The 10,083-nt window shown below is 41.0% G+C and overlaps 1 long non-coding RNA gene across 1 annotated transcript in view; it reads right to left on the reverse strand.

The window, feature by feature from the left end:
- Positions 1-7,904: 7,904 nt before the first annotated feature.
- The window catches only part of LOC121815728, a 3,542-nt gene continuing 1,363 nt past the window's right edge, over positions 7,905-10,083 (reverse strand). The window contains exon 2 of the long non-coding RNA XR_006055314.1: positions 7,905-9,820. This is a non-coding gene — a long non-coding RNA (uncharacterized LOC121815728). The remainder of the gene's footprint in view (positions 9,821-10,083) is intronic.

Here is a 10,083-nt window from a genome sequence, read left to right on the forward strand (position 1 = left end):
CTGATTCACTGATTACTTTTAAAAAACAGCTAAAAACACATCTTTTTAAAATTGCATTTTGTTAATTTTGACTGTACTTCGTCTTTTTAATCTGTGTCTATACCTTGTAAAGCACTTTGTGATCTCTTATCTAGAAATGTGCTATATAAATAAAATTTTACTTACTTTACTTACTATTCTATTCTACTAGTGAGTGTTATTACTTGCTGCTGATGGAACTGTTTGTAATGTAATGATCATGAAATAAATACAGCATATGTAACAAAGATTTTTGTTTACACCTATGACATCACAGAGGCTTCTCACCGGCTCTTACATGAACTCTAAAACACATAAAACATCCACCTGCGTGTCTCCATCCGGCCGCTAGAGGGCGGTATGACATATGAAACCCAGCAGGTGAGACGTGAGTCCTGCGGAGTGCATCTGCAGCAAGCTGAAGAAATAAGAAACACAAATGTAAAAGCCTTGCATGTTTCTTTTAGCAGCCTTTGAGCTTCAGCCACAGGTGAGCTGTGACATCTGGGCAACATCTGGCCCCGAGAACATGTGTCGGCTCTGGATGCAGGTTTGGGCCAAATTTCAGAGCCCAGTCAAAGCTCCGAGCCTCGCTGGTGCCACAGCGTCCCGACTGCTCCTCTGGCCCGGATCATCACGGCCACATGTTTGTGGGTGATCAGTGAGTGACAGGGATGTATTCCTCCGCCTTCCGGTATAGTTCCCTGACCCCGTGAGTATCTCGGAGTTGTGATAATTAATGCAGCTCGTTCATTATCTTCAGGTGTGTGTGGGGGCGTGTTCTCCGGTCGGTGAGACTGAAGCTCTGCAGAAGTAACTGACGGTCTGAAGAGGAAACCGTCTGCTGATTTTAGCCACTTTGACGGAATCTACGAGAAAAACGTGACGGTGTGCGCGCGTGCCCAGGTGAGCGCTGCGGTGTGCGGGTAGGACAGCTCCTCGCGCTCGTGTTTGTACCTGCACGTGTTTAAAAATGTGCACACTGTTACGGGACATTCGTCATGTCATAAAACAGCTGCTTTATTTTGTAAACTTTCCAGCTGATGACGCGCGTTGGGGGTAAAAGAGTGTGGAGGCTGCAGGGGGGCAGCTGGTGTCCTGGTCTGTGTGAGAAAGCGGAAACCTTACTTGTGTCAAGCCAGCCTCCCGTTTGTTTTTGTTTTTTTACTTTATTTAACAAACAATGAGTAACAACATACGAACGGATGAAGTATACAAAACAACAGAACATGAACACACAAAGCCAGGGGTGAAAGAAAAAGGTAACAATTATAAGAATACACGCAAAAATTCACATACATATATTGTTGTGAGCCTTTTTGTTGGTGCAGTCTGATATTGATTGTATGTGCATGTGCACATCCTTAAAATAATGACAGAAATATGGTGTTTTGTTAGTAAACTTACATTTATGGATAAAAAATTTAGCTAAAAGTATTAACAAATTTATCATAAAAAACATTTCTCATACTTCTTGGGGAACTTAAAGAAACAGAATAAAACATTTTCCCATCGTAAAGAAAACTCCCTTAAAATATGGACAATAACAAAGCTGCTAAATTCCTTCCAGAATCTCTGTGTAAAAGAACAGCACCAAAAAAGATGTGTCACAGTTTCTGGATGATCCCCACAGAAAGTACAATTAGTATTTATGTCCCTTTTAAATTTGACCATGTAGTGACTGGCTGGATAACATTTATGTCGAATTTTAAATGAGACTTCTTTCACCTTATTTACAATCAAATATTTATGGGGGACCATCCAGACTGTCTTCCACTTGATATCTGGAACATATCGGTTCCAATAAGATGTTATATATGGGAGAGAGACGATATCTTCTTGGAATAAACTACGTATTCTCTTATTGCTGTTACCAAGTTCCTGTGAAAAGCAGATTTTTCCTATTGGTGACTCAGCTGGATCAGGGAGAGTGACTGAGGTAGATATTGAGCTGTCAGTGTTTTTATATAACATTAAAGTCCCTGAGGGTATGGCACCAAGCACCATTGAGAATTCCTGAACACTGATTGGAAAATTATATAGTGCAATAAAGTCGTTGTAAGTAAGTAGTTGTCCCTCTTTACTAACCAGCTGAGCCACCAATAGGATCCCATTTTGGAGCCAAGTTTCCAGGAAAAGTGATTTATTTTTCTATAAAATATCTCTGTTGTTCCAGATGAGGTATTTGTGAGGTGAGAAGTTGTGTTTATAAATGAGGGTCCACGCTAAGAGGACCTGCATACGGTCAATATCTTTACTAATTTTCTTATCCAGATGTAAGGAGAGAGCAGCATATGTTAATCGGGATATCCCTTCAGCTTTAGTAATTAACACTCTACCTTTCAAAGACAAGTCCCTTTGCAGCCACTGGTTGAACTTTTTTAGGGTTTTCTGTATAATTGGAGTGAAGTTTGAAGAGCATCTTGATTTTTGGTCTTTGGATATTAACAGTCCCAAGTATGTGACTTCTTGTTTAACAGAGATATTACAGATAGTATTTGCAGGCAGTCTTTAATTGCTAGTAACTCACACTTTTTTAGATTTAGGCATAAACCAGAGGCCTCAGAGAAATCACTAATCACAGTAAGGGCTCCAATTTGTTTTCTGTTCCCTGTGTATTCAAAGTATTACGGGAATGGATGTGGAAACCGGATTTCAAAATAAAAGTCAACTTCGAGTGAATTAACAGATATGTTAAGAACATAATAACATATAATTTAGGCTTGTTTACTAACTCTAATTTTAGATCTACATGACACATTGTACCCTAATAGCGCCCTGTCAATATCAAGGCCATCTTATTTTGGATTTCAAAGTAAAAGCCCTGTGAATTTTCATTTTTGAACTACTTTCAGTGACTTCAGAATGACTCTAAATAGAATAATTCCTCTTTCCACAGGGTAATTTCACCTTAGATTAACAGTATACAACCTCATGATGTTACCATGTCAATATCAATCATGTCTGAGTTTTGACTCCAAAATAAAAGCCTTTTCAAATTGCCCATATACGAACCTACTCTTTTAAAGATTTCAAATGCTCTAAAAATGACAAATTGCTGTTTCCACGGGATAATTTCACTTCAGATCACAGTAGTACAACCTCATCATCGGGGTACATAGTCAATTTCGAGTTCTTGATTTTGCCTATTAAGTAATGGCCTCGTTGAAATGCCCATTATGACCACTTTACAGTTTCAAATGCTCTAAATAAAAATACATGTTTCCACAGGATAATTCCACTTTAGATCAACAGTATCCAACCCCACAGGATACCATGTCAATATCAAGTCATCTGATTTTGCCTTCCAAAATAAAAGCCTTTTCAAATTGCCCATAGACTTTTAACGATTTCAAAATGCTCTTAAATTGAAAGATGCTGTTTCCACAGGATAATTCCACTTTAGATCAACAGTATCCAACCCGACAGTAAAACCATGTAAATTTCATGTTGGTCTGATTTTGCCTTTCAAATTAATGGCCCGTCGAATTTGTCCATATGTGATATACTCTTTCAATTATTTCAGAATGTTTTAAAAATGAAAATTGCTGTTTCCACGGGATAATTTCACTCAAGATCGACAGTGCACACTATCACGGGGATATCAAGTCAATTTCAAGTCGCCTTGATTTTGCCTTTCAAAGTAATGGCCCGTTGAAACTGCCCATGTATGACCCACTCATGCATTTTTACTGACATTTGAGCTCCAGGCACTGATATTGTATTAGTTATTGAATATTAGTGCCTTTACCCTTTAATGTCCTTGATGCTCAGTTTTCCCAGTCACACTACAGTGGGGCAAAAAAGTATTTAGTCAGCCACCGATTGTGCAAGTTCCCCCACCTAAAATGATGACAGAGGTCAGTAATTTGCACCAGAGGTACACTTCAACTGTGAGAGACAGAATGTGAAAAAAAAATCCATGAATCCACATGGTAGGATTTGTAAAGAATTTATTCGTAAATCAGGGTGGAAAATAAGTATTTGGTCAATAACAAAAATACAACTCAATACTTTGTAACATAACCTTTGTTGGCAATAACAGAGGTCAAACGTTTACTATAGGTCTTTACCAGGTTTGCACACACAGTAGCTGGTATTTTGGCCCATTCCTCCATGCAGATCTTCTCGAGAGCAGTGATGTTTTGGGGCTGTCGCCGAGCAACACGGACTTTCAACTCCCGCCACAGATTTTCTATGGGGTTGAGGTCTGGAGACTGGCTAGGCCACTCCAGGACTTTCAAATGCTTCTTACGGAGCCACTCCTTTGTTGCCCGGGCGGTGTGTTTTGGATCATTGTCATGTTGGAAGACCCAGCCTCGTTTCATCTTCAAAGTTCTCACTGATGGAAGGAGGTTTTGGCTCAAAATCTCACGATACATGGCCCCATTCATTCTGTCCTTAACACGGATCAGTCGTCCTGTCCCCTTGGCAGAAAAACAGCCCCATAGCATGATGTTTCCACCCCCATGCTTCACAGTAGGTATGGTGTTCTTGGGATGCAACTCAGTATTCTTCTTCCTCCAAACACGACGAGTTGAGTTTATACCAAAAAGTTCTACTTTGGTTTCATCTGACCACATGACATTCTCCCAATCCTCTGCTGTATCATCCATGTGCTCTCTGGCAAACTTCAGACGGGCCTGGACATGCACTGGCTTCAGCAGCGGAACACGTCTGGCACTGCGGGATTTGATTCCCTGCCGTTGTAGTGTGTTACTGATGGTGACCTTTGTTACTTTGGTCCCAGCTCTCTGCAGGTCATTCACCAGGTCCCCCCGTGTGGTTCTGGGATCTTTGCTCACCGTTCTCATGATCATTTTGACCCCACGGGATGAGATCTTGCGTGGAGCCCCAGATCGAGGGAGATTATCAGTGGTCTTGTATGTCTTCCATTTTCTGATGATTGCTCCCACAGTTGATTTTTTCACACCAAGCTGCTTGCCTATTGTAGATTCACTCTTCCCAGTCTGGTGCAGGTCTACAATACTTTTCCTGGTGTCCTTCGAAAGCTCTTTGGTCTTGGCCATGGCGGAGTTTGGAGTCTGACTGTTTGAGGCTGTGGACAGGTGTCTTTTATACAGATGATGAGTTCAAACAGGTGCCATTCATACAGGTAACGAGTGGGGGACAGAAAAGCTTCTTACAGAAGACGTTACAGGTCTGTGAGAGCCAGAGATTTTCCTTGTTTGAGGTGACCAAATACTTATTTTCCACCCTAATTTACGAATAAATTCTTTACAAATCCTACCATGTGGATTCATGGATTTTTTTTTCACATTCTGTCTCTCACAGTTGAAGTGTACCTCTGGTGCAAATTACTGACCTCTGTCATCATTTTAAGTGGGGGAACTTGCACAATCGGTGGCTGACTAAATACTTTTTTGCCCCACTGTAGCTGAGTATTTTGATACTAACACATATTGGGTTTTCATTTTGAAAAGCACAAATCAGACTCAATTGATTATGACAGAATTGAATCATAAAGATGATGTAAAAGGAAGCTGAAATTGCCACTAGGTTGTAATTGATAGTACGTTCATATTTCAAGTCTGTGGAAAGATGTCATTCTAAATAAAGAAATTACAAAACAGCTTGCAAACCATTTCCAGGGCGATTATTTTTAAATCCAAAACAAGAAAGACTTGATTTTCACAGTGTACAACTTTGAGGGAGTATATTATTGATTTAGAGAAAAATTAGTCCATGGGAACAGGGATTTTCCTATTTAACAGCATTCTGAAGTCACCGAAAAGTATGGTCACCAACTCCACTGTTAGATTATATGCAATGATATGTGTTGGCATGAACTGGTATTAATTCATAGAAGCTGGAACTTTCCATTTAATGCCATTCTGAAGTTATGGAAAGAAGCTCCTATAAACAAAGTGAAATGCAAAACGAGATTGATTTGAGATTGAGATGTTACCACTGTAGAGGTTGTGTATGGTTTGCATGAACTCCAGTTACTTAGTGGAAACAGTAATTTGTCCTGTTAACAGCATCGCGTTTAATTATTAAAAGTACCAAATAAACAATTATAATTACGATATTGACGTGATAAAACTGTGGGGTTGTATACTGTCAATGTAGAGTGAAATGATCTTGTGGAAACAGCAACTTTGCTTTTAATGGGATTCTGAAGTCAGTGAAAGAGTGGGTCATACATGGGCAATTTCAACGGGCCATTACTTTGAAAGGCAAAATCAAGCACTTGAAATTACTGTGATTCCCGGTTGGATACTGTTGATCTAGTGAAATTATCCGTGGAAACAGCATCTTTCAATTTAAGAGCATTTTGAAATCGTTAAGAGTAGTATCTTTAGGTCAATTTGAAAAGTCTTTTATACTGGAAAGCAAAATCAGCCTGACTCAAAATGGATATGGTGTCACTGTGGGGTTGGATACTGTCAGTATAGACTGCGACTTGTCTGTGGAAACGTGAATTTTCCATTCTGAATTATTTGAAAGAGTGTTCAAAAATAAACATTCAGAGGGCTTTTACTTTGAAATCCAAAAGGAGATGGCTTTAATATTGACATGTTGCTACTAGAATACTAGGGTATGTCATTTGTATCCAACATTAGAGTGTGTGCAAACAAGACTAATTGATATTTATGAATGTGCTCTTAATTTACTGGAAGTTGGCTTTTATTTAGAAGTCATGCTTCAGGATATTTTATTTTGAAATCAGGTTTCCACGTCTTTTGCCATAATACTTTGAATACACAGGGAACGTAAAACAAAGTGGAGGCTGGCTTGACACCAGTGAAACCTTTCAGTGTTGTGTCAGTGGCTTCACCTGTGCACACAGGTAACCTGCAGGTGTCAAGTACTGCTGGGACCTCTGATCTCAGTGTGTAGGTGAAGCGCGCTGTTTGTCCACTCTGTGTGAGTGTGTGTGGTGGACATTAGTGCTGCCGCAGCACTCTGTTGCATAACAGCTTGTCCTCTGCATCGTTCTGCAGGAGCTCGGATTAAATGCAGACTCGCTCCTCTGCAGTCTGAGCTCTCCGAGAGTCACGATCACCTTCACTGCTTCATATCAGCTGCTGACACTTTGATGGTCCCAACTAGAGCAGGGCGATATGGCCAAAAATATTTATCACGATATATATTTGAAAATTTGCGATAACGATATAACTGACGATATAATTGATGCGAGACAAAATACAACTCCACAACATTACTAGCGCAAAAAGACAACCTTCCATTTATTTTCACTTAAACAAGAAGCTGGTTTTTATGTACATTAAAGCTTTATAAAAATGTAACAGTGCAAATGCAAATTCCTTGCTGAAAGTTTAACCAAAAGGCATTTCCAGTAGAAATGGGCTGACATATCCTGAGCATAACCATGTATAATATCCACTGAAGTTAAAAAGAGGTGCTTTGCAACATTAAACTGCAGTGTGCAGTACGCATTTTTCGGACCATAAGGTGCACGGGATTATAAGGCACATTAAGCGAAACAAAGCAGTCAGATAAATCAAACTTTATTAAACTCATTCTTCTTGCTTCCTCCACTTCTGTACCATTGATTCATTAATGTTGAATTCTCTGGCAGCTGCTCTATTCCCATGTTGTTGCAGTATATTAATGACTAACCTCGTATTGTGGATGGATTATCTCAGTTGTTCTCCTGACTGAAGTTTGGTCCGTTTACAGCATCCTGCCATGCGATTGCATTTGTCTCTAACCATAGGAACCTTCACGTTAACTTTTATAAGTGGAAAAGTGTTAGTGTTCGTCCTCCAGCTTCACTGTTTATGTTATGCTAACATAGCTGTGTCGCTAGCGATCACGTAGCACATCATTATATACCAGCTAGCCCAACTTCAGTAACCCTACAAACGTCACTGCTGTTTAGTTTCCTGTCTTCATTATTTTTAATGGTTTGGCACAGCAGGCAGCCATCAGGGAGCACTGTGGGAAATCAGGACAATCATATCAGCAATAAAGTTAAAAAGTTGGGAAAATAATAAAAAATCCAGGAACAGTGTTCATTTTGATGACTTTAATTGCGGACAGTAGGTTTGACTGGTAACACAGCGCACGCAGTCTGATTGTGTTTGATTGTTCTGAGCAGTGGAAGTAATGAACAGTGAGACGTGACAGCAGGGGTCAAACTTTCCCTTTGACCCTCACAGCAAATCTGTCCAATCCTAATTTAACTTCGTGTTCTGCTTCAGCCGAGCTCCAGATTTTTCTTCTAGAGCAGCTTTGAACGTCTGACATAAAAGAGCTGAAGTGAAGCCAAATGTCAAACACAATGAGAAGTGATCGTTGCAAACACGGCCGAGCTTTTCCTGCTGTTTGTCATCTTTGATGGGTTTCTGTCCCGTTCCTGGTGGACCGGAGCTTTGTTGGGTTTTTGGAGGACTACCCTGAGGTGGCAAACGTACCGACATTCTGTACTTAAGCAGAAGTACAAATACTACTGTTAACAATCCTCCAGTAAAAGTTGAGGTACTGATTCAACTTCTTTACTCGAGTAAAAGTGGAAAAGTACAGGCTCTGGAATCTACTCAGTTAGAAAGTAAAAGTAGCTTTTTGGAGGAAGTTTCTACTTTAGTGCAAAGCTAACGCAAAATGATATCAGTAGATGGGACTCCAAACTTTTTTATTCTAATTATACTCATGAATCTTCAGATTCATGAGTGTGTGTGTGCGTGTGTGTCGACACTTTGCAGCTCTCAGATGTGCTGGATGCTGGCTTTGGATCATTTGTGAGGCAGCAGCAGGTTTAAATGTGCGTGCAGCTGTTTTTGTTGCGTGCACATGTGTGTTTCTGTTAGCAGTGGAGCTGCCAGGCGTCTGCAGCACTAATCCTGCCACTCCTCGCGTTCGGCATTCTTGTGGTGGGAGACTGAGAGCTGTCCTCTGCCCGGACTTGTCGCTCAGATTAACACAGTCACTCTGACTGATGACGCTTTTGTCCACGAGCAGATTAACAACACAAACATCTTTGAAGCCGACCTAAACCTGTAAGTGACGGTTTGACTTCTAATTCAACCACAATGAGTGTTTACAGTCGGTCGGACAAAAGTGGATCTGCTGTCTCGTGGGAGACTCGGCTCCCCGAGCTTTGCAGGGCTCGGTCTCTGTGAATGAACTGATGGACCACACAGCTCGCAATCGGAGGAAAATCTGCAGTTTCCCAAACTTAAAATTATTAAGTTTGAAGTGGATTTCATGAGTAAATGTGTGAAACTTGAGTGGGAGTGGTCAAAGGTGGCGAATCCTCTGTCGAGGATTCTGAAAGTGATCGTGTTGATGGCGGTGGATCAGGTGACTGCGGTGTTGTTACACGCTGCATCGCGGTGAGACGACAGAAGCAGCTCTTTAAATTTGCAGGGTTTACATATTTGGACACGACAGAAATAAACCAACCTCAGATAAATCAAAGTCCGACACATTAAACTGAGTTATTGTTTAATAAAAATCCGAGTGCGGGAATCCTGAGGCCACACGGCGAGAAGCTGAGCCAGGAGCTGCTGATGGTCATCAGGCTGAGCACGCCTGTGAAAGCAGACGTGGGAGTGTTCAGGTGTGCGAGGACGTGATGCGAGGGAGGAAACATCAGCAAAGACCTCAGAGAAACAAACGCCGCTGCTGCTCATCAGTCGGGGCGTTTTAAGGTCGTTTCAAAATAATCTGAAGTCCGTCGTTCTTCAGAAACGAGATGTCAGAGTGTCCAACCCTCAGGTTAAAGTTCATGACGGCACAAATTTAAAATCCTGTGAGGCTGTTGATCGGTGCAGTCCTGGAGTTAAAGGTTTTCCCTGTTCCTGTTGTTTTCCTATGCAGACACACACACACACACACACACACACACACACACACACACACACACAGAGGTCGGGTATTCATATCTTGTGGGGACATCGAGCTGACTGAGTCTCCAAATTGCCTTCAGACTCATGGGAACCAGGATTTTGGTCCCCATAAGGGCTTCCAGTCCCCACCAGAGATGGGCAGTAACGTGTTACTTGTAATGCGTTACTGTAATCTGATTACTTTTTTCAGGTAACGAGTAAAGTAAGGGATTACTATTGCAAAAAC

The sequence above is a fragment of the Haplochromis burtoni genome, unplaced genomic scaffold, assembly GCF_018398535.1.
Source record: "Haplochromis burtoni strain Fernald_Lab_line unplaced genomic scaffold, NCSU_Asbu1 Contig_282, whole genome shotgun sequence".
Classification (NCBI taxonomy): Eukaryota; Metazoa; Chordata; class Actinopteri; order Cichliformes; family Cichlidae; genus Haplochromis; species Haplochromis burtoni.